At 49.4% G+C, this 27938-nt stretch overlaps 1 protein-coding gene and 1 long non-coding RNA gene across 5 annotated transcripts in view; both read left to right on the top strand.

Moving 5' to 3' along the window:
• The window catches only part of DIP2C (DIP2 acetate--CoA ligase C (putative)), a 413428-nt gene that overhangs the window by 172733 nt on the left and 212757 nt on the right, over positions 1-27938 (top strand). The window lies entirely within an intron of this gene.
• On the top strand, positions 5027-5819 carry LOC132695170 (uncharacterized). The gene is made up of 2 exons (XR_013557001.1): positions 5027-5104; positions 5239-5819. It is a non-coding gene; the product is annotated as an uncharacterized LOC132695170 (long non-coding RNA).

Genomic DNA, 27938 nt, shown 5'->3' with positions numbered 1-27938 from the left:
GGGGTGACTGGGGATTGCTGTTTGCTGTTCTGTGAGGGTTCGGAGCTGTCCTGGGGCTGCAGCCTGAAACAGGGTCATACTTGGTCACAAGGGTGGCTCTGATGGGAGCTGGGCTGTCTCCTGAGTTAGAGGGGAGGGCAGAGGTTAGTGGCTTCTTCTGTATGTGAAATCTCCTCAGCACCGCTAAGGAGACCTGTTTCTGGAGGTGTCCGGGTCCCTGCGTGGTGTTTGCAGTGAGCATTTCATCTGGTGGTGTAGGGAGAGCATGACGTCATGATGTTACGTTTCTTTGCCGTGAAACTGCACTGAGGATGCTTCTAGACTTGCTTCAGATGACATCTGAGTGTTGCAGGGTTTGCTTTCTTGCTGTTGAACGCATCAGTCGGGGTGGCTGTTGATTGTTAGTAGAGTGACCTTTTATGTTGGCACAAATAGGATGCCTTGAGATAAATTCAGTGTAATGTAGGAGTATTAGTGAGCTGTCAGAGAAAGGAAAGGGCATCTCTGCCAGGGGCAAATCTGTTTGAAATATTGATTTTGTTCTCACTCTGATGGAAAATGATGAATGGCCTTCAGTATAATCTTTTAAAAATTTATCTAGAAGCCGTCCCCATTTTGTTTGGTCTCATGATTTGTTTCTCCTCGTGGTCTAGGTATAATGAGAAATTGTGTTTAGTCATCATCACCAAGAAAGCTTGTGTGGAGCACCTGTTACTTTTGGCCGCTGAGATATAAACAGGGCCTCGTGAACTCTCAGACTGGGGCGGGGTAGGGTGTGTGAGGGGGTGCGTGGAGGTGGGGCATGTGGAGGAAGGGTGTGGGGGAGGCGCACAGGGGGTGCGTGGAGGAGGGGACTTGGGGCCATGGCAGCAAAGGAGCTTCATGGAAGGGTCCTAAGGCCCCCCTGCAGTCTCCTTTGTTCTTTCATTTAGCATCGCTGAAATGGTGATGCATCTTCTAAGTGGCAGCATAGCGTAATTAGCACGTCTCCATCTCGGTGGCAGGTAGGTTAGTGGTGCCTTTGCCTTGAGTGGTGGGATTACACTCCGTGAAGATGGCGGACTGCAGACGGGGAGGGAGGGTGGTTGAGGAAGAGGCACGTGCTTGGCAAGGTGGGGGCTTGTGTGCGGAATGGGGGCAGCAGAGTCCAGTGTCAGGCTGCTCTCGTGGAATCCGCCAACCACAGACTGCACTGTCCGCCCAAGGCGGAGGACAAGCCCCAGCTGTCTCTGGGAGGTGTTCCAGACAACTCTTTGTTGATTTGCTGACTGCCTTGGGCCTGGGAAATGGGGTCCACGCTGAGCCTTGCTTGGGGTACAGACTCTGCAGGGTGGGATTGGGTGTCAGTGGGTTTGCGCTGTGGGTTGTGGGGCTCAGTGCAGTCACCGGAGATCCGGGCCTTGGCAGGGACAGACTCAGCGCATCACCCTGTGGTGCCCTCGGGAGCCCCTGCATCAGTCTGTGGACGTCTGTGTCTTCTTCTCAGCTCCCAAAACACAAGACTTATGATGTGGCCCCATATCCCCCACAGGGTGTGAAGACACCATTTGCCTGCTGATTGGATGCTTGCTGCTTGGGGTTGTTTCTAGGACAAGGCGTGCGCCCAGGGGACAGTGGGTGTACTTGCTATTGGCAGAAAGTGATGGAGGTAGCCCATGTTCCCTGTTGTGTCTTAGTTCCCAAGAAAACCCTGGGGCCCTGTCGGGCTTGCACGTGTGGGGTGCAGCCAGTGCTCCTGCTGCTTGTGTTTGTCTTGTGTTGAGATCCTGAGTTCACACAATCCCTGTTAATCTGAAATCTGAATTTGCTTCCTGGTTTTTAGAGTAAGTCCATTGATATAAACACGTGTTGCCGATGAAGCAGAAAGCAGGGAGTTTGCTGATGGATGTATTGGAAAATAACACCCTGGGCAGGGTGGTGGGACCCACACCCAGTTCTCGGTGGGGAATGCTTGGCCCCTCTCCCATGTCTGCGTGCCCGGCCACAGATGTGGGTGAGGCTGGCAGCCTCCTGCCACCGGATGCTGTCTCTTCGAGGGTGATACACGTGACGCCTGAGCCAGGAGGGCTAGTTCGCTTGAGGGGGTGAACAGCCGATTTCAAGTAAGGACAAGGGACAGCTACAGGGTGACTTCTGCTGGCACTTCCACACAGTCTGGTGTTTAAAATTCACCTATGTGCTGGGTTGTTGCTAAAACAGAATAAATCGCGTGTTCTCACTGATTTCCAACGCAAGTGGGTCTCTAGGTGCATTACTGGACCTGGAAGGCTTTGGCCCCATTGCGCTAGTGGACAAGTCCTGGCCTGCTGGGGAAGACAGGGAAAGCCACCCCACCTCCCCCTGCTCCACCATCTGCTGACCTGTGACAGGCAGGCTCCAGACAGCAGTGTCCAGTTCACCTTAGAAACAGAAGCTTCTCCACCCAGAGGATTCTCCCCTGCCCCCAAATCAAAGGAATCTAGTTTTGAGCATAAACATGGTCTTAAAGCCACAGCTCGTATAACTGAATGCTACCTATGAGCCCGATGGTTTTCTTTTAGTCCAGTGTTAGCGCTGATGTTTCTCATGCTGCTGTGGAGCGTTGACTATCGTGTGTGCAGAGCGGGGCGAACCTTTATCTGTGGTGCTGACATCGGATGTGAAGCTGGCCTTGCGACCCCTGGGAGAGTGCTTACCGCTTATTTTTAGATGTCCCAACCTCTTTTAAAACTGCCTTTACTTACTAAAAATCAGCCTCCCTATGAAAATCAGTCTTGGGGTGGAGAGGCTTATACTTTAGCTGAGTAAATAATAACCGCGTATGTTAAAAATAACAGCCCAGAATTAACCCTGGTGCCAGCTTGCTGGCTTGCATTTTATATCCATTTATGGTTATTCTTCGAGTATCAACATTTTGAAAGATTTTTGTGATACTTTTAATTACAGACAAATTACTATTGAAATTCACCTGCATTTACAACATTTTAAAGAAGTAATTGGGTTATGTTATTTCTTAACTTTTCTTGAGGTATTTTGCATAGTTTTACATATTTATCTCTTTGCCAGCAATCCATTTTTTTTCCTGATCAGAAACCTGACAGGAAACATTCCTGTGTGACTATCAGTTGGTGAATGCGAGAATGAGATTATTATGCATTTTTAAGGATAATTCTTGCTTCATAGTGATAATAACAGTAAATGTTAAAATTCCTGAACAGCTTGTTTCTCTGGGAATTAGCACTTGTGTGCCCACCAGGTGGGAAGTCTTAAACACGTGGATGTGAAAAAATTAAATTGTATTCAGTTTGTGTAGAAAGACATTAAAACCCTGTGCTTTGTGTCACCACTGTGGTTGCTTAGCTACAGACATGGGGTCATCACATGCTATTGGAACTTGATTGGTCCATTCTTGGAGGAAATACTCCCAAGTAAGCACAAGCATCCAAAATTCCGACTGTCAGGTCTGGTGGGACAGGTGGTAAATAGGACGGGCATGTGTGTTGGCATTGGCTGTGTGGAGTGACCTTGTTGCCTGACCAGGTCAACCTCCGGGAGAGGTCTGATGCGTCATGGAAGAGAACTTCCCTGCTGGAGGCTGGGCAGGCATCGGAATCCATCCTTCACACGTCCGTAAAGATTACACAGTTCTCAGTCTTTAGGAAATGGGGAAAATGAGAGGGGTTTGGTTTCGTTTCTTCAAAGTAAATGCCATGCTTTGCCTGTTTTAACTTATCTGAATAGGATCCCGAATAGGATCAGTAAGTAGCACATTGGCCTGAAAACAAAATTGTTGTTTATTTTACATTGAATTCTAAGATTAAGGTTGTTTGGTAACATTTTTTTCCTAAAAAAAAAAAAAAGAAAAAAAAAAGGTGGGCACAATTTTTCTCATGTGTAACTCTGATCAATCTGCCAGCCCCTCATTTTAGCTAAGCCACTGAAAGCACTTCTTCAGCAGAAGAGTTGGTGACTAAGAAGTTTGCACAGGGCACACTCTTGTGTACACATAGAAACGCTTTATAGGCAGTACTGCACCCTGTGCTCCAGGCACTCCTGACCATTCCTTCTTGATTAGACTGCTGTCACTCTTCGCTGCCCCTGATGGCAGGTTGGGTGACAGCCCCCCCAAAGGGCTGTGCACTGGAGACTGTAGGGACACTCGGGGCAGGATGCCCTTGGTCATGAGGTGCTGCGTTCCAGAAGCAGCTGTGCACCAACGTTTGTGTTGAGAGCAGCAATAAAGATTTCAATGCACATTAGGTTGCTAGCTCAGAGCACGTTGATGTTGAGAATGTCTACAGGATCACAGTGAATTTGGCCGTGTTATGCCTCTTGTCTAGGAGAAAACACTGGGTTTTGAGGAAGGAGGTGTAAAGAACACAGGAATGGAAAGAGGGTGTGTTTTGTGCCCCAGTGTGACTAATCCTGGTCATTCTGTGCCGCCATATTAGAATGATCAGAATGTCCACATTGGGTTGATTGAGTTACCAATGATCTATGCCACAGGTTTGATCAGCAGCCCCAGAGCAGACAGGTAATAATGCTGCCTTCAAACCTGCTGGCTCGTGGGGCATCTGAAACAGTCCACTATCATTTCTACTCTTGCTCTTTCACTGGGGGTTTCTCCTTGTCCTTCTGGACTTCAGTCTGTGTTTCAATGAAAGAGTTTTTGTCCAATTTATCTGTACTGTTGAACTGGCAGTCCTGTTTAAAATACCAGCCACTGCTTGTTTGTGCTGGTTTCAGTGCTGCTGTGTCTCGAAGCCTGGCAGGCAGGATCAGAGAGCAGACCAGGAACATCTGGAAGAGGGAAAGGTCACGGTTAACTGGCATGTGCTGGTGCACCTGTATTACTTAGCGAGTATGCGTATATTCAGGGTAAATAGGAAGTTCATGAAAAAAAAGTTGGAGCACAATAATGATTTTTAAAAGCAAAACAAAAAAGGTGGGAGCAAGGGTCTCAGAGGTGACAGATGTGGTATACAGTCTGGTTTTCTCACTTAGCCCTTCAAACCCCACTTTCCTGGTCCCCAAATTAGGGATGATCACATGTAACTTCCTTCACAGATTTGCTGCTACTGGTTGAGGTCATGCACAAAGTCCTGGTGTAGTGCTTGGAAGCTAGGTAAGAATTCAGTAAATATTAGTCATCCTTAACGTTCTAAAGATAATAATTGGTACAGATAAATATACATAGTAGATAGCTCTGCTGCTGAGCGCTAAAATGGTAACCTGGCTTTTCATTTGTCTGATACATAGCAAACTTGTGCTCAGTCCCCTGTTCCTTACCGCTGGGCTAAGACATGTCACACTGGCGATCACCTTCTCGTCTTGTTGCTATGAAAGCAAGAACCTGGGAAGCATCCGGACACCCAGCGGAGGATGATGAAATGCCATGGAGGACCTGTCCCAGGCACGGGCTGGAGCGTCTCTGTTTCTGAGCTGATCTTTAAGTGTGGACTACAGGTGTGGGGTTTGCTGGAGTCCAGGTTCACATCTGCCCACCACTGTCCAGATGCTCCTATGTAAGGAACGCTCCTGCCCCTGATCTTTGTGGTACACCCCGGCTTCCTCCTTCTATGCCTGGCTTCAGGGCCCCTGATCTCCAATTACTGCTTGTTCATTAAGCTGGTGATCTGTTATGCGTGCTGATGGCCACTAAGAGGCCAGTCTGACTCCTTAGCAGTGAACTGTCCCAGTCTTACTGTTTCTGGGAACCATGTCCACTGTGAAGGAGATCTGCAGGGAAGCCTGGATTCCTGTTCTGTCACCTCAGGACTGGTAGCTCTTAACACAGTGATGGCATCCAGTTGGTACATAATAAATGGCACTTGAACTAACTAGCTGTCCATCTCGTGTAGCTCTGTCTTGTCTGGTTGTGTGAGCCCCGGAGAACAGCCTACATCTGTGACTTTGCAGATGAGTGTGTGAACATGTTCTGTCCCCAGCAGTGGAGTGTGGTGTGGGGCAGGTGGTGGGAAGGGCAGGCTGGGGGAACATACCACTTCCCTGGAGCACCTGCTTCTGGAGAGCGAGCTGGAGAGGAGGGTCTGGGACCCCAACCCCTGCAGGTCCTAGCAAGAAATCCAGGGAGGTATGAGTGGGGCACCGGCCAGGCGGGGGGGGGGGGGTCTCCACTTGAATGAGGGTGTGCAGCAGTGTGTGCCTGTCGCCCAGATTTCTGAGCACAAGGGAGATCCTCTCGGAGCTGATTGCATGTGGTCCCCAGAGTTCAAGTCTGGCTGAGTTTCTACCATTAGGAGCTGAGTTGTGCGTCGTTACATGTTGGTGGATGGTGGGCACCGTCCTGCATTCCATGTCAGGAGCCATCGTGGCATGGGCAGGCCGTGTGACGGGAGTGTGGACTTTTACCTGTTGACCTTGGAGCAGAGCCTTAGTGTCTGTGAACATAGGTTTTCTTGTTTGTAGGACAAGGTTGTCCACAGCTGAGTCTGAGATGTTAGCGTGTGTGAAGGTGATGCTAGGTGCTTGAGAGGGCAGTCCCGAGTCTTCCCTCTCTTCCTCTTGGTTAGTCAGTGTCTGTGGGACGGTTGACAGGGAGCCAGGGGAGAAGAGATCACTGAAGCAGGTGGGGCAGGGGCAGGTCATGGAGCCCTTTGTGGCGGTCTGGGGGCTGGACAGCTGGGCCCACACCAGAGGTCATTTGCCCTACTTTTTTGGTCACGCCTCATTGACATCCTTGCCAAGAAATCCCCTAAGCTGCCTTTCCCCTGTTCATCAAGCGTGGATTTTCACAGGGGTCCCTCGCACGAGCTGGTTCACGGTGTGGGGGTCAGGTTGTCGGACTTCCAGCTGGGAGAGACTGCAGTGAGGGGAGCGCAGAAGGGGCACCCAGGCCAGCAGGGATGAGACGTGGTGGGGATCTCCTCCTCTGCCCACCTGTGTGACGGTGGCTCTGAGTGTCCCTGTGCGTGCTGTGGGCGCTTGGAGTCTACTGTTCCGGGCCCACCTCCTGGTTGCTCTGCTCTTCCTGGCGGTATGTGCTGTGGAAACTGTGGTCCTGGAGGGAGCGCTGCAGAATCCGGCATCTGAAATCCGAGGCCCTGCGGGTGTTGGAGGCCAAGTGATGTAAGTTGGGTGGGGGTACGTGCATCTCTTCCTGGACGCGTTAGAAATCAGAGAGCAACAAAATGCCTGCAGCGTTTTCTCATCCTACTGGCCAGAACAAATGCTATTTTAAGATTAATCTCACGATGGAGCATCATGTCACCATCTACCATTCATTTGCCAGAGGTCTTGCCCCCTGAGGACATAAGGACAATGGCCTGGCCCTCTGCCGGGCCCTGTCCCCACAGGGACTTTCTGTGATGGGCTGCGAGGCACTGGGGGAGCTGGAGACACGGGCCCTGACAGCAGCCCCACATAAGAGCTGTCACGAGAGCAGCACATGCTCTGAGCAGTGATGTGTGTGGTGCCCCTTCAATCCTACAGTGCCCTGGGCTCCTCCTCCTTTATTCATTAGGGGATTGATGCCCAGGAAGGCAGTGGCAGGGAGCTGGGGACACGGGTGCAGGGCCGGGACCCTGATGCCTGGCCAGCCCACCATGTGCGAGGGACGGTGTAGTTGGCAGGCGCCGAGGGGTTTGGGGAGAAGGTGGAACCCCTTCAGATATTCCCAGAAACAGAAAAAGAGTGCTTTCCGTTTTAGAATGACAGCGTGTATGGCCGGGTCAGGGCAGTGAGCCAGCCAGGAGAGTCTCGAAGGAGGAACGGGAGGACAGCAAGATGTGGCGGATGGCAGCGTGACAGGCAGAGGCATGTGGCAGCCCTTGTGGGCTTGGGAAGGGGAGGCGAAAGGAATGTAGTTGGCAGAAAAATTTGCTTTCAGTTCCTTTTCACTGTTTCTTTAAAATGTAGCCCATTTATACTTGGGAGCCTCAGCTGGCAGCGAATGGACAGCTTGCCGATGGGGAAACTGAAGTTGGAGGTCACGAAGGCTTCCCTGAGCTGCATGCCCAAGTACGTGGGGCCGATTCTGTGGTCGAGTCCTGGGAGTGTGGGTAGCGAACACGAAATGCTGCCCACAGCAGTCCAGGCAGCCTGTGACCCTGTGGGTAGAGCTGGTGACTTCAGGTTGGCACCACCTTCCCGTGAGGCTGGAGTCTGAGGGGCCAGTCTTGTGGTCTCTGCTGTGACAGTTGGGGCCAAGATGAGGCTGTCTCCGATTTCTTTGCTAAAACCCCAGGCACAAAGTGTTGCACAGACTGTTGGTCGGACAGATGACCTTGAGTTGCAGTCATCGTGGATGGAGATTTGGGGTCTGGGGCGCAGGACTGCAGGGACCCCACTGTGGCCCCCAACGCCTGGACACACTGACTCCGTTTCTGGATGAGACAGGAGGGGCTGGGTGTGGAGGCTCCGATCTTGGACGCTCTGTGGAGGAACAGGTGGCACTTTGAAGGGGGTGAGCTTCCACAAAAGCCCTGAAGACGTGAGGTTCCGAAGGAGGCCGAGGTAACACTGAGAGTGATGGCTACGGCCACACAGTCGCATTCCTGTGCCATCGTGCGCAGCCAGGCAGTCTGGAGATCTGAAGTGAGAACTTGTGGCAGCTCGTGCACTAAGCTGGAGCCTGCAGGCGCGGCCGGCGGTGCTGTGCCGCTTGGAGGCACCGGGCTTGGCAGCCGACTTGCTCGGTGGGGGTGCCCGCGGGGCGGCCCTTCCCGCGTCGTTGTCTGCGCGTCACTCGGTAGCCTCCATGGGGACTGCGTGAGCGTGTTCGCCTTGAGCTGCGCTGTCGGGGAGCCAGCCCACCCGGCGTGGGCCACGGCCAGGCCTCCTGTGGCTGCGGGAGCTGCACGCACGCACGGCGGCGGGGTCCCGGGGTGTGAGCCTGAGCCCCAGACACAAGGGAGGGAGCGTCTGCGGGCCCGCGGTGCTGCTCAGGAAGAGGACGCGGGAGCCCCAGACCCAGCGAGCTAATGGGGCTGCTCCAGTGTCCGTGCTGGCGGCGACCGCAGGCCCAGGTGCCCCCGGCGGACGGTTTCTGTCAGTCCGTGGGGCTTGTGATTTGGGGCAGGCGGACGGGCTGTGCGTGTCCTGGCCGGGGCAGCAGGAGGCCGGAACCGTCGCCCTGACGTCGTCTGTGCTGCCCGCGCGGCCCCGCATTGCCCGACCTGCCTGCGGTGTCAACGGTGGTCCAGGCCCGGGGTGGGGGTGGGGGTGGGGGGTGGTTTCCCAGCGATTCCGGGGCCTCGAGCAGCAGACGCAGCTGACGCATCGTCTATTTCCTGCCGTGTTACCTTTCTGGAGAAATTGAAGTCCTTTATGCTTCTAAGGCAAAGTTTTCATGGGAATGGCTTCGTTTTCCAATGAAGTGAATCTCCATACCAAACCGTAGAACAGCTCCTTGTGATTGCGCTACCGGCTTCCCGCGGACCCCACACTTCCTGCCCCTGGCGGACGCCCCACGCGAGCCGGGCGCGTCGTCAGTCTCTGGGCGCGTCCGTCCCGCGAGCGGGGCGCCGCCCTCACTCTGCCTCCGTCCGTCCTGCGAGCGGGACGCGTCCACCACTCCTCGGGCGGGTCTGTTACGCGAGCAGGGAGGTGTATCCCTGACGCGAGGGGGTGGTGCGTCCTTCACAGCCAGCAGACGAACACTTTGTCGGTAAAGTCAGCGCTGTCGGTGATTTTCTCGTCGTCCCCGGGGACGGTTTCCCGCCCCCGAAGCTTGTCCGGGACAGCACGTGACGTGCCGGTTGCCACCGCGTGTCTTCCTCGTGGCGCCTTCGGCAGCTCTGAGGGGAACGGGTCAGGAGCTGGGGTCCCTGTGTCGCGCGCTCACGCCCACCCCGGCGCGGTGGGTGTGGGGAGGTAGACCGGGGGCCGGCGCCCTCCTGGGGACGTCCCGTCGGGCCTGGGCTTCCTCGTTCCCCGCAGGGCTGGGGCCGCCCGCCCTTTACCGCGGGTTTGCAGCCCAAACCGGCTCTTGAGCGCCCGCCGCCCGGGGTCTCCGCGGGGGATGGGGCGGGGTGAGCCGCCTGCGTCTCCTCGGTCGTGTGGCGTTGTTGGGGGGGGGGCGCCTTTGCAGAGCCCCCCTCTGCAGAGGGGCTGTGGCGCGGGTGGACGCGCGGAGGGCCCTGGGCACAGACCGCGCCGCGCTCACTGGCTCTCACGCGGTACCTGCGCAGCCGGCCGACAGGGGGCGTCGCCCCGCGCCCGCAGCAGCCCCGAGCTCCAGGGGTCCCGGACCCACGAGGGACGGCGTGGGCGTCCCCCCCCCACCCCCCGCAGGGTGTCTGTGCCCCCGGGGTCCATGCAGCCCCGCGGCGACGGCTCCTCGGAAGGAGGGCGGTGCTCGGCCGGCAGTGCGGTTCCAGGGCCGGCGGGCCGGCGCCGAAGAGAAGTCGGGAACATCGTCTTCCCGGTGAGCGCTCCCGGCCACTGAGCGCTGGGGGCGGGCCGGGGCGGTACCGGAGGCGCGGACACCTCCGTTGTCACTGCTGAGGACGTGGGTATGCCCTTGGGGAGCCCCGGCGGTGAGTTTGCGGGGAGGGGAGGGCGCAGGGAGCGGCCGGAGAGTGGCGTGGTCCCCGCCCCGTCGACAAGAGGGCTCCGGGGCTCCGGGTGTGCGTCCGGAGCCGTCGACCCCGGGGGGGGGGGGGGGGGGGGCTCCTCTGGGCGTTGCCAGGGCACGTTGTGAGAGGCCGAGTTTGCGCAGTAGAGGTGGGGCTGGGTGTACGCCGGCAGGAGAGTTCGCGGGACCTCTGAGCGGGACGCTGGCCCACGTGAGGGCTCGCCCCGGTCGGGGACGGCATGGGGCGGGACGCGGTGCGTACTGAGCTTTGCACCCACGCTTGAGCGCGGCTTCCTCCCGGGGGCGGACGGAGGCGTTCTAGCAGCGGCTGTGAATTTTAGACCGTTGCGCCTGCTCTTTTACGGGCCGTGTCTTGTGGGTACAGCTCAGACGCCAAGTGGGCGTCCCCTCTGCGCCTGCACGGAGCCGAGAGCTCTGGGCAGGCAGAGCCTCACGCTGAACCCCACGCTGCCGTGTGGTTACGGGCAGGTCCGTGTTGTTGGGCCTCCGTCCCCCTGACCGGCGGGAGCCCTGATGGGTTCGTCATCGGTGAGCTCGGCGGGGGTTTCCGTTAATCATTAGCAACATCCACGTTGTGTTCATTTGTCCTGCACGTGTTGAGGGTTTACTCTGCGGAAACGCTGGCGAATGAGATTCCACTCCTCACCTTTCTGGGCTTCAGTCCTCTCATCTGTGCAGCAGGGCTGTTAGCACTGCCTTCTGCACAGTGTGGCTGGGGAGACAGAGTAACGCATTTAAAATGCTGTTGAAAGCTTTGGTAGCGCGTACGTGGCGGCGACTTTTTCACCATCGTAGCCTTTAGTGTATTAAAATTTGGTAACACCCCGTTTTCCCCCCAGTTTATGTATTTCCTTGGTTTGGTGTTCCTTTCCTTTGCAAATGACTGAAACAGAAGATTTCGGGGTGATCAGGCACTTCAGGGGAAAGCTTAATGTCACAGGCTGAGAGCATGGCGTTTGCTATCAGACCGGCTGGATTCGGACCCTGTGGCCCCCACCAAGCAGTTAATGTAATTTTCCGCCTTGAGCCCCAGATCTCTCCCATACTGAGCCCTGCCAGGTACCAGTGGGATCGTTGCAAGGATCAAAGAAAACAGCATACAGCGAGTGTTCACAAGCTGCAGTGCTTATCGTGTGTACAGGACCCATTAGGGAGGGAAGGCAGTGGCGTCCAGGGCCCCAGCTTGTTGGCTGTAAGGTGCTCATGCTCAGGTGTGTTTGGATCTCAAGTCCACGGGTGTCTAAAGCAATCTCACATAATTAGGGTCTAGTTAAAAAAGATAATTGGTTTTTGGATTAATCTTCATAATTCTAGCTGTTACAACAAGTCCCAAGATTTTAACGGCCTAACTCCAACTCATGTGGAGTTCTTGGCCAGCAGGTGGCCTTTGGGACAAGTGCTGGCGGCCGTGGGTGCACCCACCACCTTCCTGGCAGTCTCTACGTTCAGGCATTGTGGGGAGGGACAGGATGGGCCAGTGTGTCAGCTGTCATGGCGTCACCACGTGTCTGATGTAGCGGACTGGTCTCAGCCACAGCTGGCATGCCTCTGACACGCCTGACACCTTTGACCCTGGAAGAAGCTGGGACCAAAGTCCAGCTGTGCAGCAAGAAGAGCGAGCGGGTTTGGGTCTGGTCCGTCTCCAAGTAGAGGGAGGATTGAAGGCTCTGTGGATGGTTCCATTAAACTGAAGACCACGAAGGCACTGCGTGGTTCTCTGCTGCCTCAACTGTGGCAGTCCTTAGGGTTGGGTGAGGAGACGAGGTTTGCTTCTGCTCGGAGGAGTCCCTGTTTGCGTGTTTTCTGTTTCTGCCGTGGCAGCTTCGTGGACCTCCTGTTGAGTCTTTGCCAGGAGAAGAACCCAGAGCTCAGAGATGAGGTTTCCTGAACTGAGTAGGAAGTAGAGCCATGATTTTTCTCAGTTCCCTTTCCTGGTCCACAGTAGCTTTTCCTTGTCTGTATCTCTCTGGTCTCTCTTCTGTTTCTTGTCTTGGCTTATCTCATTTTGTGGGCATTTTAAATATTTTTATATTTAGTTCCTGTTGACGCATCTTCCTTTTCTCCACTTGTGTTCTTTTCCTGGTCTCACCACTTATCACTTTGTAACGACCAATGTGTGTGTCACTTTCCCCCTTGAGGACACAAGTTGTCATAACTGGAATTTGACACCAGAGATCAGAAAAGTCCTCGTATTGAGAAGTGTGGACTCTGGTGGACCTGTCACAACTGGTTGTCCAGAACTTACTGTGACCGTGTTTAAATCGACTCTGTCACGTAATGCCTTCAGAAGTGTGTTTTTAAATAGTGTGTGTGTTTAAACGTGTTTGTTGTTCTGCCCAGGGCTTGGTGAACTGAGCCTGTTGCGGCCGAGTTGTTGCTCCCCCATCCTGCCTCGGGGCGAGTGCATGTGGGGAGTGTGTGGCACAGCAGTTGGGAGTCGAGGTGCTTCTCTCCTCATGTCCCAACACACCATGCACCCCAGTGCTGTATGCTTTACACAGTCATTGTTACAGGGCTGGGTTAATGAGACATTCCAAAGTGTAAATTAAAATTTTCAGTTTTCTCTTCTTTCCTTATGGAGTTACCAGCTCCTGCTGCAGCCAAAGTGTCAGCCAGCCTGGTTTTTCCATGACACTGAGTTAGTAATTTGTTTCATTAGAGGATTTTAAAAATGCTTGCTATACTTTATTAGCTGTCTGTGCCTACAAAATGCCAAGACGTTGGTAAATACACATGATCCAGAGAGAATTGCTTTTTCTGAACGCTTCAATTTAAATGTACACACACACGCAGGCACACACACATGCATACACAGACACATGCACACACAGGCAGGCACAGACATGTATACACATGCATACACGTACATATGTGCACATAGAGACGTGAACACGCATGCACATACATGCAAGGACACATGTTCACAGACATGCACACACGGGCATGCACATGCACACAGACATTTGCAGATACACACAAGCACATAATGCACACATGGATGCACACGTACACACAGATGCACACACAGGTAGGCACATACGTATGCAGACACACACAGATACACATATATACAGACACAGACACATACAGAATTGCATCCATACACACCTTTTTTTTCCTCCCAGGATTTTGAACTTTTTAAATTTTAGTACCGAACTTTATAAGACTCTCTGTGCCCAAAGATGGGAGCAGGAAAATAGTTCTGCTGTGGTTTCTTTGAGTCTCAGTGAACCTGTGTGCTTTTTGTAAATCTTACACACTTTGAGTTGTGTTGGCTTAAGGCTAAAATCCTGCATTCACGGGATACAGGGGTTAGAATACTGGCTTGTGTTCGTCCTTGGTCGTGCTCCAGTGAGTCATGAATTTATCTGGATGTGTCTCCCGAAGGTACTGTGTGTGGAAAGCGCATTGGAACGTGGACAATGGTAGCTCTGTTAAGAGCAGTCGTCGTCCAGCTGCACCCACCACGCGTGACCAAGTTTAACTGCCATACCTCCCCCCTAATCTCCTTGTGCCAACAAACTGCTGTAGACGCCCCATGGTGTCTCAGCACTCTCCCTTTTCTTTGAAAAAGAGAATTGCTCACCAATACTCGTGACTCTTTAGAGTGATATTTTTGTTGAGGTGTGATTGCCTTTGGATATCCTATTAGCTTTGGGTGTATTTGATGTTTTTACACATCATGAGCTGATCCCCATGTTGTAAGTGTAGTCACCATCGAAAGTTATCACATTATTAACGACTATATTCCCTATGCTGTCCATGACATCCCCACAATTATTTATTATTTTATAACTGGACGTTTCTACCTCTTAATCCTCTTCACCTATTTCTCCTGCCCCCAACTTCTGCCCATCCTGCTACATTTGTTCTCTGTACTTGTGAGTCTCTTTCTAATTTGCTTTGTTTAAATTCCCCACTGAAGTGAAATCATACGGACTTGTCTCTGACTTACTTCATTCAGAATTATATTCTCTAGATCCATCCATGTTTCAGAAGTGGCCGAGCTTTCATTCCTTTTTTATGGCTGAGTAACATTCCTGTATGTGTGTATGTGTGTAAATGCCCCACATCTTCCATTTATCTATCTGTGGACACTTGGGCTGCTTCCCTATCTTGGCTGTTGTAAATAACGCAGTGAACGTGGGGTGCAGATACCTCTTCAGATTGGTGTTTTTGATCTTCACATAAATACCCAGAAGTAGGAATTTCTTACGATAGTTCAATTTTTAACTTTTTGAGGAACCTCCGCACTGTGGTCCGCAGTGGCTGCACCAGTTTGCGTTCCCACCAACGGTGCCTCACTATTGCACTGTCAGCACTCGTTTGTTGTCTTTTTGATACTAGCCGTCCCACAGGTGTGTGGTGATACCTGATTTTGATTTGTATTCCTCTGATGATGAGTGAGTTGAGCAACTGTATGCCTTTGGGAAAATGTTTACTAAAGTCCATTTCCCATTTTTAAAGTTGGGCTATTTAGTTTTTTTGATACCGTGTAAGTTCTTTATGTATCTCGGATATTACCCCTTACTGGATATGACTTATAAATATCTCTTCCCATTTATTAGATTGCCCTTTCATTTTGTTTCCTTCACTGTGCAGAAGTGTTTCAGTTTGATGTGAGCCCATGTATTTATTTTTGCCTCTTGTTGCCCTTGCCTGAAGGATACAGGTGCAAAAAATATTGCTAAGACCAATGTCAGAGAGTTTACTGTTTGTGTTTTCTTCTGGGAATTTTATCATTTTAGATCTTCCATTTAAGTCCTTAATCCATTGTAAATGTATTTTTGTGTATGGTGTAAGAAAGTGGTCCAGTTTCATTCTTTTGCATGTGGGTGCCCAGTTTTCCAGCACCATTTGTTGAAGAGACTGTTTTTTTCCCCATTTTGTATTCTTGCCTCCTTTGTCATGGATTAATTGAACATGTTAGCCTGGGTTTATTTCCAGGGTGTTTCTCCTGGTCTGTTGATGTGTGTGTCTGTTTTCATGCCATTTATCATGCTGTTTTGATTACTCCAGCTTTAGGAAGATAGTCTGACACCAGGAAGCATGATGCCTCCAGCTTTGTTCTTCCTCCCGATTACTGTGGCTATTTAGTGTCTTTGGAGGTTCCATATATTTTTAGGATTTTTTTATGTTACTTCTGTAAAAATGCCCTGGTTTTTTTGATGGGTATTGCATTGAATCTGTAGATTGCTCTGGATAGGCATGGACATTTCAACTCTAGTAATTCTGATCTGTGAGCAAGGGGTGTTTGTGTCATCTTCAGTTTTTTTCATCTGTGTTTCAGAATACAGGTCTTTCACCTCTGTGGTTAAATTTACTCCTGAGTATTTTATTCTTTTTGATGTAATTGTAAATGGGGCTGTTAAAAATTTCTCCTTCTGATAGCTTCCTATTAGTATAGAAATATAACAGATTTTGTATGTTTTGTATTGTACACCTTTATGGAATTCATTTATTTTTAGCGTATTCTACGTACAGTGTTGTGCCATCTGCAAATAGTGATTGTTTTACTTCTTCCTTTCTGATTTGGTTGCCTTTAAAGTGATTTCCACAGGTGGATGGTGGGGCAGATGGAGGTGAGACCAGGTCTGTGTTCTCAGGGTGGGTCCAGTGTCATTTGAGGAAATATATTCAGTATGGTTACTGTTGTCATAATACACAGCAAGAAAGGGAAGCTTGACACATTTTTTTTTAACTGGGGATGTGCTGCAGAGAAATGAGATTCATAGATTGAGGGGTTAATAGATGAAGAAGCTTGGGGTGGCTCAGTCGGTTGAGCATCTGTTTCTTGATTCTGGCTCAGGTCATGACCCCAGGGCCATTGGTCTCTGTGCTGAACATGGAACCTGCTTGAGATTCTCTCTCTGTCCCTTCTTCTTTCTCTCTATCTGTCTCTTCTTCCCCCACCTCCCCCCACCTCCTCTGGTCTCACTCTATCTCTCAAAAAAAAAAAAAAAAACAGCTTGAGAAGCTGACAGGCCGTGCCCTGATTGTCACGGGCACACGTGCTGTAGCCGTGGACAGTAGAGGCAGCCCTGTCTGCAGCGCGTCTTAGACTCCCGGACGGCTCATGTTTTTGTGGCTATATAATCTTTGAAAGGGATTGAAGGAATTGATGGAGTGTTACTAATCCCTTCTTTACGTATTGGTTGTTTCCTTTAAATGTTTGGAGTTGTAATGGCTCCTCAAAGCACTTGGGAGCCACGACTGCTCTGTGCGGCAGGACATTTTCTCCCTCCAGGGCGAGCCCAGGTCCAGTGAGGCGGCCAGAATGCTGCAGAGGCAAGGATACAGTGCGACGACGAGAGCCTGGTCTCCTGGGGCGGGAGTAGGCCCTATTCACCCATGGAATCTCCTAAGTCACGCCTGTAAGATGTTTGCATGACTGAAGGTATTAAACCCACTACCCGCCAGCCATTCGCATGAGCTCACAAAGGAATACGTGAGAGTAACTGTGTCAGGAAACAGATGTAAACGAGCTTAGCTGTGCTCTTTCCCACCTCTACCTGGAGTAGGTTCTGTTTGGTGAAAGTGAGGGTTTGCCCTGCAAGAAAGGGGACCATGCAAATGTAAGGTGTGCTACCTTTGTCATTTTGGTTTGTTTCCTCTCTTTGACATGAAGCTGGAAAGAAGCAGGTTAGCTGGCACATCTTGTTAGTCTTTATGCTTTTTTTTTTTTTTTTTTTTTAAAAAGAAGATATACAGAATTATTTAGTTGCCAAGTAAGGTAACACAAAATACCAGGAAAAAGTTTCACTGTCTATAATTTAGATCACTGAGATTTCAGGGTATTTTCTTCTGAATTGGCATCCTGTAGCTTTAGGAACCTATTTTTATTCATCTTTTACTATCTTGGTCCTAACATGGAAGCTGGTAATGAAATCCTCGGTTTGAGGCAGGATCACTCACTGCATTTCCACCCTAAAACTTCAGGGGAGTAACAACAGGGTGCAGTGTGTGTATCTGGGATGACTAGCCCTTGTCCTTCTGCATGAAGGGAATCTGGAAGCAGCTCTGACCTTGGGTGTGGGAGCACAGACCATCATCCTGCTGATAGCTGTTCTCGTGTGTTCAAGTGTGGGCTGTATCTTCTCCACAGCATGTGAACAAATTTCTGCCCAGTGGTGATTTGACAATGATTTCTATACGTCACAGAGACTTGGGGATAAATATTCTCTGTTGTTCACCCTTACTCTGGACACTGGACAGGCACGCTCTAGTGGGGAAGGCTGGGGTACTCCATCTGTAAACTACAGGGAGTTGAAGGGGAGGTCTTTCCATGAATTCTTTCCTTTTTTTTTTTTTTAAATTTTTTAATGTTTATTCATTTCTGAGAGAGAGAGAACGAGAATGGGAGGGACAGAAAAAGAGGGAGATACAGAATCCAAAGCAGGCTCCGGGCTCTGAGCTGCCGCACAGTGCCCGATGTGGGGCTCAGACTCACGAACCGTGAGATCATGACCTGCGCCGAAGTCAGACGCCCAACCAACTGAGCCACCCAGGTGCCCCTCCGTGCAGTTGTTTCTTAGCTCACAAAGGTAGGCCAATTTTACCTCTTACCCCCAAATAGAAGGAAGTTTCCATGTTCAAGTAGTATGATCAGGAAGCTGTAGTTTAATTCTTGGGTGAAATAATCACTATGTCAATATGCCTTTTGACTTGGCTTTGAAATCAGAATGACATGGAACTTTAGGCTAAGTCCCTGTGATGGGTCCGGACATAAGCTGTTATAGCTACAGAGTTTATCAGGTGTGTAAGAATCTTTATGAAAACCTTGGCGGGGGGGTGAGAATGGACAGGAAGATTCTTCTCAAAAGGAATTCAAAAGTGTTAGCAATGCCACCTAATTTTCTGTAGAAGGTCCATCAAAGTGTGGCTCCTTTTCCAGTTTAACAGGAGGTTAAGAGCTGGAGAAATACTTCTGAATGTTGCTGCAATTGCGTTTTCTCTTTCACCTTGTGTGTAAACTGTGGGTTTCCAGGTTGTTGCTGGGGGCTCGCGGGGGTAGTCAGGTGGTGCCGTGAGTGGGGGACACCTAGTGGTTTTCTTCAGGCTGGTACACTGCATGCCTTGTAGGCTGTGATGCTGTCTCTACTTTTCGTAGGAATTCTGTCTTGTTTTTAAGATTAACATATAGTAAAACTAACTCTCTGGTGCCCAGATCTGTGCGTTTCATGGTGCTTATTTCGCAAGCTTTTGTTCCACCCTGTTGACATGTCTGTTCATGTCTTTGCCAGGCTCTTAATCAGGATGCTGTCTGTCCTTTGTTAGAGGTGTGGTTTGAAAATATTTTCTCCCAGTCACTAGCTTAGTGTTCATTCTCTGAAGAGTGCCTTTTTCAGAACAAATTTTTAAATTTTGATGAAGTCCATTTCATTATTTTTTTATGGCTCATATTCTTTGTTTAACCCAAAGTTATGCGGATTCTCCCCTGTGTTCTCTTCTAAAATTTTAGTTTTGCTAATACATTTAGCTCTGTCATCTATTTTGAGTTATTTGAGGGTTAGGTTGAGATGACGATGATTCTTTTTTTTGCATATGGATACCAGTTACTCCAGCCATGTTGAAAAGACCATCCTTTCCCTATTTAATTCATTTTGCACCCTTGTCAAAAAGCATTTAGACGTGTGTGTGGTCATATTGTTTTGATTTTTGTAAATTTGTGATAAATCTTAAATATGGTAGCATGAAACCTCCAACTTTATTCTCATTTTTTTGCTATTCTGGTTTCTTTGACTTTTCATATATCTTGTAGAATGGGGTATATCTAAAAGCATTCTGCTAGGATTTTAGTTTGATCATGTTAAATGTATCCATTAATTTGGAGAGAACTGGCATCTTTATGTTCACGGACATGGTATGTCTCTTAATTTGTATGGATCTTCCCTGATTTCTTTCTTCACTGTTTCATACTTGTCAGCATACAGATTCTGTAAAAATCCTACAGATCCTATACATGTTTTGGATGTTTTGTTAGGTTTATATCTAAGTACTTCTCATTTGTATAGCTACTGTAAATGATATGTAAAGGTAAAATGTTTTTAAAAATTTAGTCCCAGATACTCATTATTAGTGTATATTAATATGATTTGATTTGGTATGTTGTGACCTTGCTAAAGTCAGTTAGTAGGTCTAGCAGTTAATTTTATGGATTCCTTGGGATTTTCTTTGTAGGCTTTTGGTTTTTTCTGTTTTCTGTTTCTCTGATTTCTGCCCTTTGTTATTTCTTTCCCTTCACTTGCTTTGGATCCCCCACCCCCAACTTTCTTAAGGTAGAAGAAGGGTAGATTAGTGATTTCAGACCTTTCTTTTCAGATATGAACTTTCAATGCCATAAGTGTACTAATCACTATTTTGGCTATATTCCAGAAATTTTGGTTTCCATTTTTGTTCAGTGGGAAATATCTTTGACTCTCATTTGAGAGGTCAAGGTACTTTTGTGTAGTTCATCCAGATCTCATTTTGGCTAGCGATCACGATTAGGATTTGTGCAGGTTTATTTCCAGCATTCCCGCCTGATATTCTCATGGTCTGTGCCTTGACCGGCCACTAACAGCAGTGGAGCTTGTCAGGGAGGTTGGCTGATGTGTGGAGTGTTGGTGATGTAAAAGTCATTACCGTGTGGGAGTTTGAACTTGAGTGCCATGACGACAGGGATGACAGGGGTCTTCTGGTTTGTATTCTGCTGTTGCCTCATACCAGGACCAGGGCTCGGCACGCAGCAGGCATGTGAGGCTTTTTATGTGTTTGGCGTTGTACTTCTTACGCATTGATCAAGTGTAATTTCACTTTTGTACTTACCCTGGTCTCTGGGCTTATGTCAGCTGCTTTGCTCTGGAAGCTATTTTGCAACATGACCATGTTTTCAAGCCAGTTTTTTTTTTTTAATGTTTATTTCTGAGACAGAGAAACAGAGCATGAGCAGGGGAGGGGCAGAAAGAGAGGGAGACACAGACTCAGAAGTAGGCTTCAGGCTCTGAGCTGTCAGCACAGAGCCTGATGCGGGGCTTGAACTCACAAACTGCGAGATCATGACCTGAGCTGAAGTCGGACGCTTAACCTACTGAGCCACCCAGGGGCCCCTCAAGCCATTTTATATGTTGATTTAAGCTTTAGTTACTTGTTATTTTTTCTTATTTTATGTAAAAGTTGTTTGTTTGTTGTTTTGTTTTTTTTTTTCTATTTTGTCATTCTGTGTGCTCATCTTTCCTCTATTGGGATGTATGGTGCCAGTGTCTGTTATTTTGTAAAGATTAAAAAGTTACCTTTAATCATGTGTGTAGTCAAATATCCAGCAGAGGTTTGTTGATTCCAGCAGTAAAGCAGATACCTCAAACAGTGCATCATCAGGTACAAGATTGTATACATTATGCTTTATTATTGGCCTTTTGAATAAAATGTATTATTAATAATTGCCACTTGATCCAAGTTGGGCAGAATGTTTAAAAAGCACAGTGTTTCCGTGAGTAAAAAGTTTATATTTTCATGTTTCTTTTTAAGTAGGTAGTGGTTCATCAGAGTTTTATCATGCACACATTAGGTGCCGGGGCTGTGAAGATGTTTTATTCCCAACAGTTCAGAATAGTTTTGGTCTTGTTCGCAGGTGGATTTGTGCACTTCAGCATGTTTTCTGGAGGGACTCTCATAGGTCATCGGTCTCACAAAAAGTATACATCTTTTTTAATGATTACATAAAATTATCCAAATAACTAGTTTATCACATGTGTCTCCTGGCATATCTGCCCTCTCCTTTTTCCTCCCTGCCTCCAAAATCCTTGAAATTAACAGCAAGACTTTACAGGACTGAGCCATTATTTTAGAAAGCAGGATTAAAAATATATATACAATTTGAAGATAAAATGATTTAAAAAATCTTGACATATTCTGTCTCTTGACCCCAACAAGAGGGCCATCATACTTACCCATTCTTATTTCCCATTACTCGGCCAGATGGGGCAATTTAAGAACGTCATTAGAATCATTAACTTAGTCACTACTTTATTTCCACCTTTAAAAAGTTTCAAAAACTTTTATCTTCGGTCCAGCAGATGATGGGGCCATGTCTCTCTCATGTACCATCCTCTACCAACTGCTTGGCACATAGTAGGTATTAATACGTGTTTGCTGGACGAATGAATGAGTGAATGGTACTAAAACTCCAGACCCTCTGATGGCATTAGGAAATTCCGAGCTCAGGTGCAGGCCAAAGCTTCAGTGTTACTTTGCTGCTGTTTTAGGTGGGATGCCCTACTGAGCTGTAGATTTCTGCATTTCCTGAAGGTCAGAGTGACTCCTTGGTGCTGTTTTATTCAGTCTGAAAGAAGGGGGCGGGTGATGGGGCTCCTTATTTCTAGGGAGGAAGACTGGGCTTGCATCACCATGCCTGATGTGCGGTGCTCACCAGCATCTCCACGCTCCCTGAAGTGCTCCTGGGGCCTGCAGGTGGGGCGGGTAGGTGTGCTGCAGGGAGTGAGTGTGAGCTCACTTTGGGCCCTAACCTCTGACCCATGGGCAGGTAGCTGTGAGGGGAAGTAGGCCCCTGTGTGTGGATATGCAGAAGAGGGCATGACCCCGCCCAAATGTCCTATGAAAGTTTGTAGGTGGCCTGCGCTTGCTGGCAGGTCCCCAGTTGTGTTCCCTGAGTCTGAACCTACTTGGGTCCTTTGTGCCCCAAGAGCCCACCTGAGTTGAGAGCTGGCCACTCTCCAGCCATGGCAGTGTCCAGTCCCAGGCCACCCCTTAGGTCATTTTAAGCTTTAGGGGTTAACGTATCAATGATTTCTTTAGGATGACAGTGACACTTAGAGAATGACATCTGGACGTTGAAGGTGTCCTTGGGACAAGTACTCATTAAATCCCAACAGCCCAGAAAGCAACACAGCTACATAAGCATGCCACATTAATTTTTGACCAAGGAGTGAAAGCAATTCATTGGGGGAAGGATAAGCTTCTCCAGAATCATGTTGGAACAGTTGGATGTCCGTAAGAAAAAAAATCTAGATCTGAATCCCACACTTACACAAAAATCTGCTTAAGGATCATAGATGTGAGTGTAAAATGTGAACCTGTGAAACTTATAGCAAAAAATCATAGAAGATCTTCAAGATTTAGGCTTAGGCAAACAGGTTGTAGACTTGAATCTACAAGCACAGTCCTTTCAAAAATTAAGAGAGAAATATTGATGAATTGGATTTCATGAAAATTAAAACCTCTGTGAAAGAGGGTGGACAGACCAGGTACAGATGTGGATAGTATGTGCAACCCACATGCTCAACAACAGACTGGCATTCACAATACATAAAGAACTTTCCGAATTCAACATTATCACTAGAAATCCAGTGAGAAAACAGGCTAAAGACATGTACAGACACTTCACTAGAGAGGATGTGCATATGGAGAAAAAAAAACAAAACAAAACACGAAAACAGGCTCGGTATCATTGGCTGTTAGAGAAAAGCAAAGTAAAACCATTTTGAGATGCTGCTGCCTTCCCATCAGACTGGCCCAAGTAAAAACAGCAGTGGCACCCAACAGGGTATGCAGTAGCTGTCTTTGGGGACCCTGCTTGGAACCTGTTTCCGTGTTGCCTTGGGTCTCTTTGGCAGGGCACAGGTGGTCAGGTCTCTCACCTCTCTGTGAGCTTCCTCTCGTGACGCTGTGTTGGGGCAGACCAGGCGTCCTCTCAGATTGCTTTGCCTTGTTGGTATTGCCACAAAAACAGCCGAGCAGACTACCATAGCTGTAGCGACCCTCAGTGGAGCTGTTTAAATGATTCCAGGAACACTTAAGACCAAACTCTAGGTGAGTGAGGGTGTGTTTATGAAACAGGGAGATAGTACTTTTATGTTTGTGGAAAACTAGGACAGCCTCTCTTTTGGATCCTTTTCTGCTGGCACTCCTGTAACTGATGTGTATAAATAATGGTTCTGAGTTTTGTTTCAGGAACACGATTTTCTGGGTGTTGGGGTTTCTGCACTGGAATGAACTTTTGTATCTACTAATGGGCCTGTTTTCCTCCTGTTGTTTCAGTATGAAGCCTTTGGTAAACTCCATAGTTTTCTCGTTCTCCTTTGGTGCCCACGTAGCCCTTTCCGACCGGGCACCGAGGGGTGGAGTTCATAACCACTGCCGGTGCTTGGCCCACACACCCTGCCTTTGCTGCCTGCTGCGCGCTTGCCACAGGCCACGCCTGAGACCGTCCTGGTCCTAGGAGTGACACGGACATTGTTGGTTCTGTTTGCCCTCTTTCCACTTCTGCAGAAGGTGTGGACACATTTCATGGTGGGACAGTGGGGGAGCTTCAGAGGATGGGCACCTGACGGTCCTGGGTGGTGCCTTCGGCGGGCCTGTGGGCAAGTGCGGTAGCCAGGTCAGGCCACCCCTTCACTGGAAGATGAGCAGGAGGATGGTTACGGGAACTCTGAAGTATAAATGCCTTTATTTGTAAGGTGCCCAGGAAGATCCCGAATCATGAGACAGCCCGTACCCGTCCTTTTCCCTTCTGTGCTTCGTCCCCTCCCAATCCAAGGTACAGACGCTGTCCCTGTCGTTGGGCAGGAGGCTCACTCATGGGGTCTCTGGGGCTTGGATGAGAGAGGGGGGCCAGCCGGGACCCTGCCCTCAGCTCCTTCTGAATTTCTAGCTAGAAATCATGAAAAATGGTGTCCATCACCCAACCTTACCCCTTCCTGCTCTCCCACAGAGAAAGAGTCACAGCATCTAGTAAAACCTGCTTACCTGTGGGACTCGGGATCCACAAAAGTGAGTCCCGTCTGGAAAGCGGGAGCAGCTGTGTTTCAGACTTCTGTGGTCTTTTCAGGAACACTGTTCTTGGAGTGTGAGACCGTTTCCTCCTTTTCTGAGGGAAGGATCTCTGAATCTCAGAAAATACCAAGAAAGGACGCTTGTTTAATGTATTTATAGCAAGTGATCACAGCAAGTTAAATGTTCTGGACTGACCGGGCAGGAGGGAGGCCTTGCAGCCAGAGAACAAAGCAGCCTCACACTTACAAAGCCTCCCTCACCTGCATAGCAGACCTACAGCATCCTAAGAATTTGACAGGTTCTTTTGGGATTCTTGAAGAGCCCTGGTGTCCTGTCTGGCTGGGGGGGGGGGGGGGGTGCTGGTACAGGGCCCCCTTTACACCTGCAGCTTGGTTGCATGTCTGCTGTGGGGCTGGGCAGACGCCTCCTGTGTGGTTTGGAATAGAACGGACTTCCAATGGGTTATTTTCTTTAAACCTTCATGCAGTTGGAGTTCCTGACAAACCAAAAAAGGCAGCTACAGGGGCCACATGATAATATTTACCAACAAAAAGTAAAACCTTAAGTGATAATATCTGAGACCTTATTGGCTAGGATTAGGATTTTATCACAGTGGCACATTTATGATATTTGTCTTTCTGGTCATGGCATTAGCTGAATGCCTTACGGAAGTTTCTGGTCATTCACATAAACATAAAAATACCAATTGTGTTAATTGGTAGTTCTTCAGAGTCTTTTCCCATCATACTGAGGGTTTAAATGGGCCTTGGTGATTTTGCATTCATACAGAAGGGACTGTCTTCACCCCAATCACCTTACTTAAAATGCCCTTTGGAATTCAAGTTTCTGAACTTTACACTGGAAGTGTGGCTTCCATCTTAGAAAACTTGGGGGCAGTGAAAGCAGCCCTGCATCTAGATGGCGTCAGAGGAAGCGTCGTGGCTGTGGGGTGTGTGTTGGCAGGACGTGGGGCCACACTCTGTGAGGACGTACGGGCCCCGCCAGGGGGCTTGGTGTCCACCCTGAGTGCGGTGACCAGCCTTCCGTGTGCTGAGTACTGCGGTCCCATGGCCGTGTTGCCCTTTTAGTGGGGACAGGCACTGGGCTGGAGGTCATGGGCTGCAAGTGGCTGTCCAGACGATGTGGGACCGTTGGCCCAGGTAGCGGTGTCAGGGAGAGAGGAGAAGCAAGTGGACGTTTTAGAGGGCGTGATGTTGCGTTTCCTCAGTGTTTCTGCTTCTGTAAACGGCCTTTGGCCTCCTCTCCTGGGAGGGTCCTTTTATGGCTGCCTGCTGCCTGTTGGCCGCATGCTAGTGAGCTGAGCAGGTGCTTGGAGGTCTTCCGGGGTGGGAACGCTGCCTGGGCACCCCAGTGTCCCTCACAGTATGAACGGGTCACAGATCACAGAAAGCATTTGTGGGGCTGAAAGTACCTTCTCCCGTCTACTGGTGCTCACTGAGACCTTTCCCGTCCCTTGTATTTGACCTTTTCCACTGCAGTAGAAGGTAGTAGGTATTATTTTTTTTTAATTTTTTTAATCTTTATTTTTGAGAGAGAGAGTGTGTGTGTGTGTGTGGGGGGGGGGCATAGAGAGAGGGAGACACAGAATCCAAACCAGGCTCCAGGCTCTGAGCTGTCAGCACAGAGCCCAACATAGGGCTCGAACCCACAAACCGTGAGATCATGACCTGAGCTGAAGTCGGACGCCCAGCTGACTGCACCACCTAGGTGCCCCGAAGGTAGTAGATATTATTACCGGTATTTTATAAAAGAGAGGTGAGGCCTGGGGAAGTAAACTGACCCTGCAGGTCCCCCAGCTGTGTTCAGGGACAGAAGGGGTCCCGGGTCTGTGTGCTCCCACCACCTTGGACAGGCGGGTGCAAACACAGACGCCGCAGTCTCTTTCTGCAGAAAGAAAAGCTCAGCACAGAGTGGCTAACACGCCTCCAGCAGCCGGGCCGGGGGGGAGAGTGCCTTCCAGGGTGCTCCTGATACCTTATAAAGCCATCGGCCTAGGAGAGGGATGTTAGGAAGGTTCCTGACAGCTGTAAAATTCCAAACATGGGAATGATTGCTTTGTTACATAAGCATTCGTTCCAGCTTCAGATGAAGAATCAAAGTCCTAATGCTGGGAATGGAAACCATCCCATTAAGCTGGTCTGTTTACTCTGATCCCAGCCTGGCTCTGTGGCCTGAGTTTCACTCCTAGGGAGCATCCTGTCACCTTGAGATGTCTTGGTGGTCCAGGCTCCCCCTTCCCAGCCAGGCATCACAGGGCCAGTGGCTCTGCACAGACCCTCGTGGGGCCTGAGTGTATGGTGCGAGGCTGGGTCAGAAAGATGGGGGCCTGCAGTGTCTCCTTCAGCCCTGCATTTGCTTGGCTTCTTTTCTTTTTTTTAAATTTTTTTTTTTTAACGTTTATTTTTGAGACAGAGAGAGACAGAGCATGAACGGGGGAGGGGCAGAGAGAGAGGGAGACACAGAATCTGAAACGGGCTCCAGGCTCTGAGCCATCAGCACAGAGCCCGACGCGGGGCTGGAACTCACGGACCGTGAGATCGTGACCTGAGCCGAAGTCGGATGCTTAACCGACTGAGCCACCCAGGCGCCCCTGCTCGGCTTCTTTTCAAGGACTTGGGGGTTCAAGGAAACTCTGGGCTACGATGGTAATAAGAGGATGCTTCCTTTGGGGAAGGTGAGAAAGGTCTCTGCTCAGTGTTGCTCAGCTATGTATTGGTAGTTCTGCCTTACTTGGCTTTTCGTTTTAGGTTTAGAACTTGTCTGCAAATCTTTTTTTTTTTTTTTTTGGTAACGAAAGACATAACTTCAATTTCTTATGAAACTTTAAGTTTTATTGAGCTTCTTGGAGGATGACAATATGGAAATTTTTGCTAAAGTGGGAAGTATTTCAAAAGATCGGTTGCGTTTTCTTCTCACTGAGAAAGGATGATTTCTGCACTTTTGTGTCCTGTGTTCTTACTCCTGAAAGGAAAAAGGCGTTACGTGGACAGGTGTGTTCAACACAGGAGTATGGAAGTATGCCGTTTGGATTTTATGTGGCAAATACTTGAGCAAGGGTTGGTGTGGCAGGAAGGAGTGGCTTCTCCCAGGGTGGCCCTTCTACTCAGAGTCACAGTTTTACCCTGAAGGCTGCATGCTCACCACAGATCCAGGGTGAGGAGGAGAGAGGAGTGCCCATGGAGCCTTCAGCCTGGATGATGAGAGAAGGAGAAGCATGTTTTCACGGTGGTGTTACATCATGGCACGGATTGTCAATCAGCTTTGGGCAGAGACTGGGGAGGCGTCCTGGGAGGACGGAGTCGTGTGTGAAGCCAGCCAGCTCGTGCCGTCCTGTGTACCCCTTCATCCTTTTTCCTTCCATCGCTCCATCCATCCTCCTTTCATCGGTCAATCATCTCTCTCCTCTTTCTCCAACTTCCGTGTCTTTGTTACTGTATCAGCGCAGAAAACCTCACTGGCAGAACGTAAGAGCCCCTGGCGAGAAAATCTGCCTGTATAAACTCACAGTGAGAGGTGGCTACAGATTGATGCTAAAGTAGTTGCAGAGTTCAAAGTAACTGGACTTTCTCCATGGAAAAGCGGCAGCGTTTTTAGCCCTGATGCTTGGGGC

The sequence above is a fragment of the Panthera onca genome, chromosome B4, assembly GCF_046562875.1.
Source record: "Panthera onca isolate mPanOnc1 chromosome B4, mPanOnc1 haplotype 2, whole genome shotgun sequence".
In the NCBI taxonomy this organism is placed as follows: domain Eukaryota; kingdom Metazoa; phylum Chordata; class Mammalia; order Carnivora; family Felidae; genus Panthera; species Panthera onca.
The sequence above is the reverse complement of the archived record's forward strand: the minus strand, read 5'-3'. Positions and strand labels throughout refer to the sequence as shown.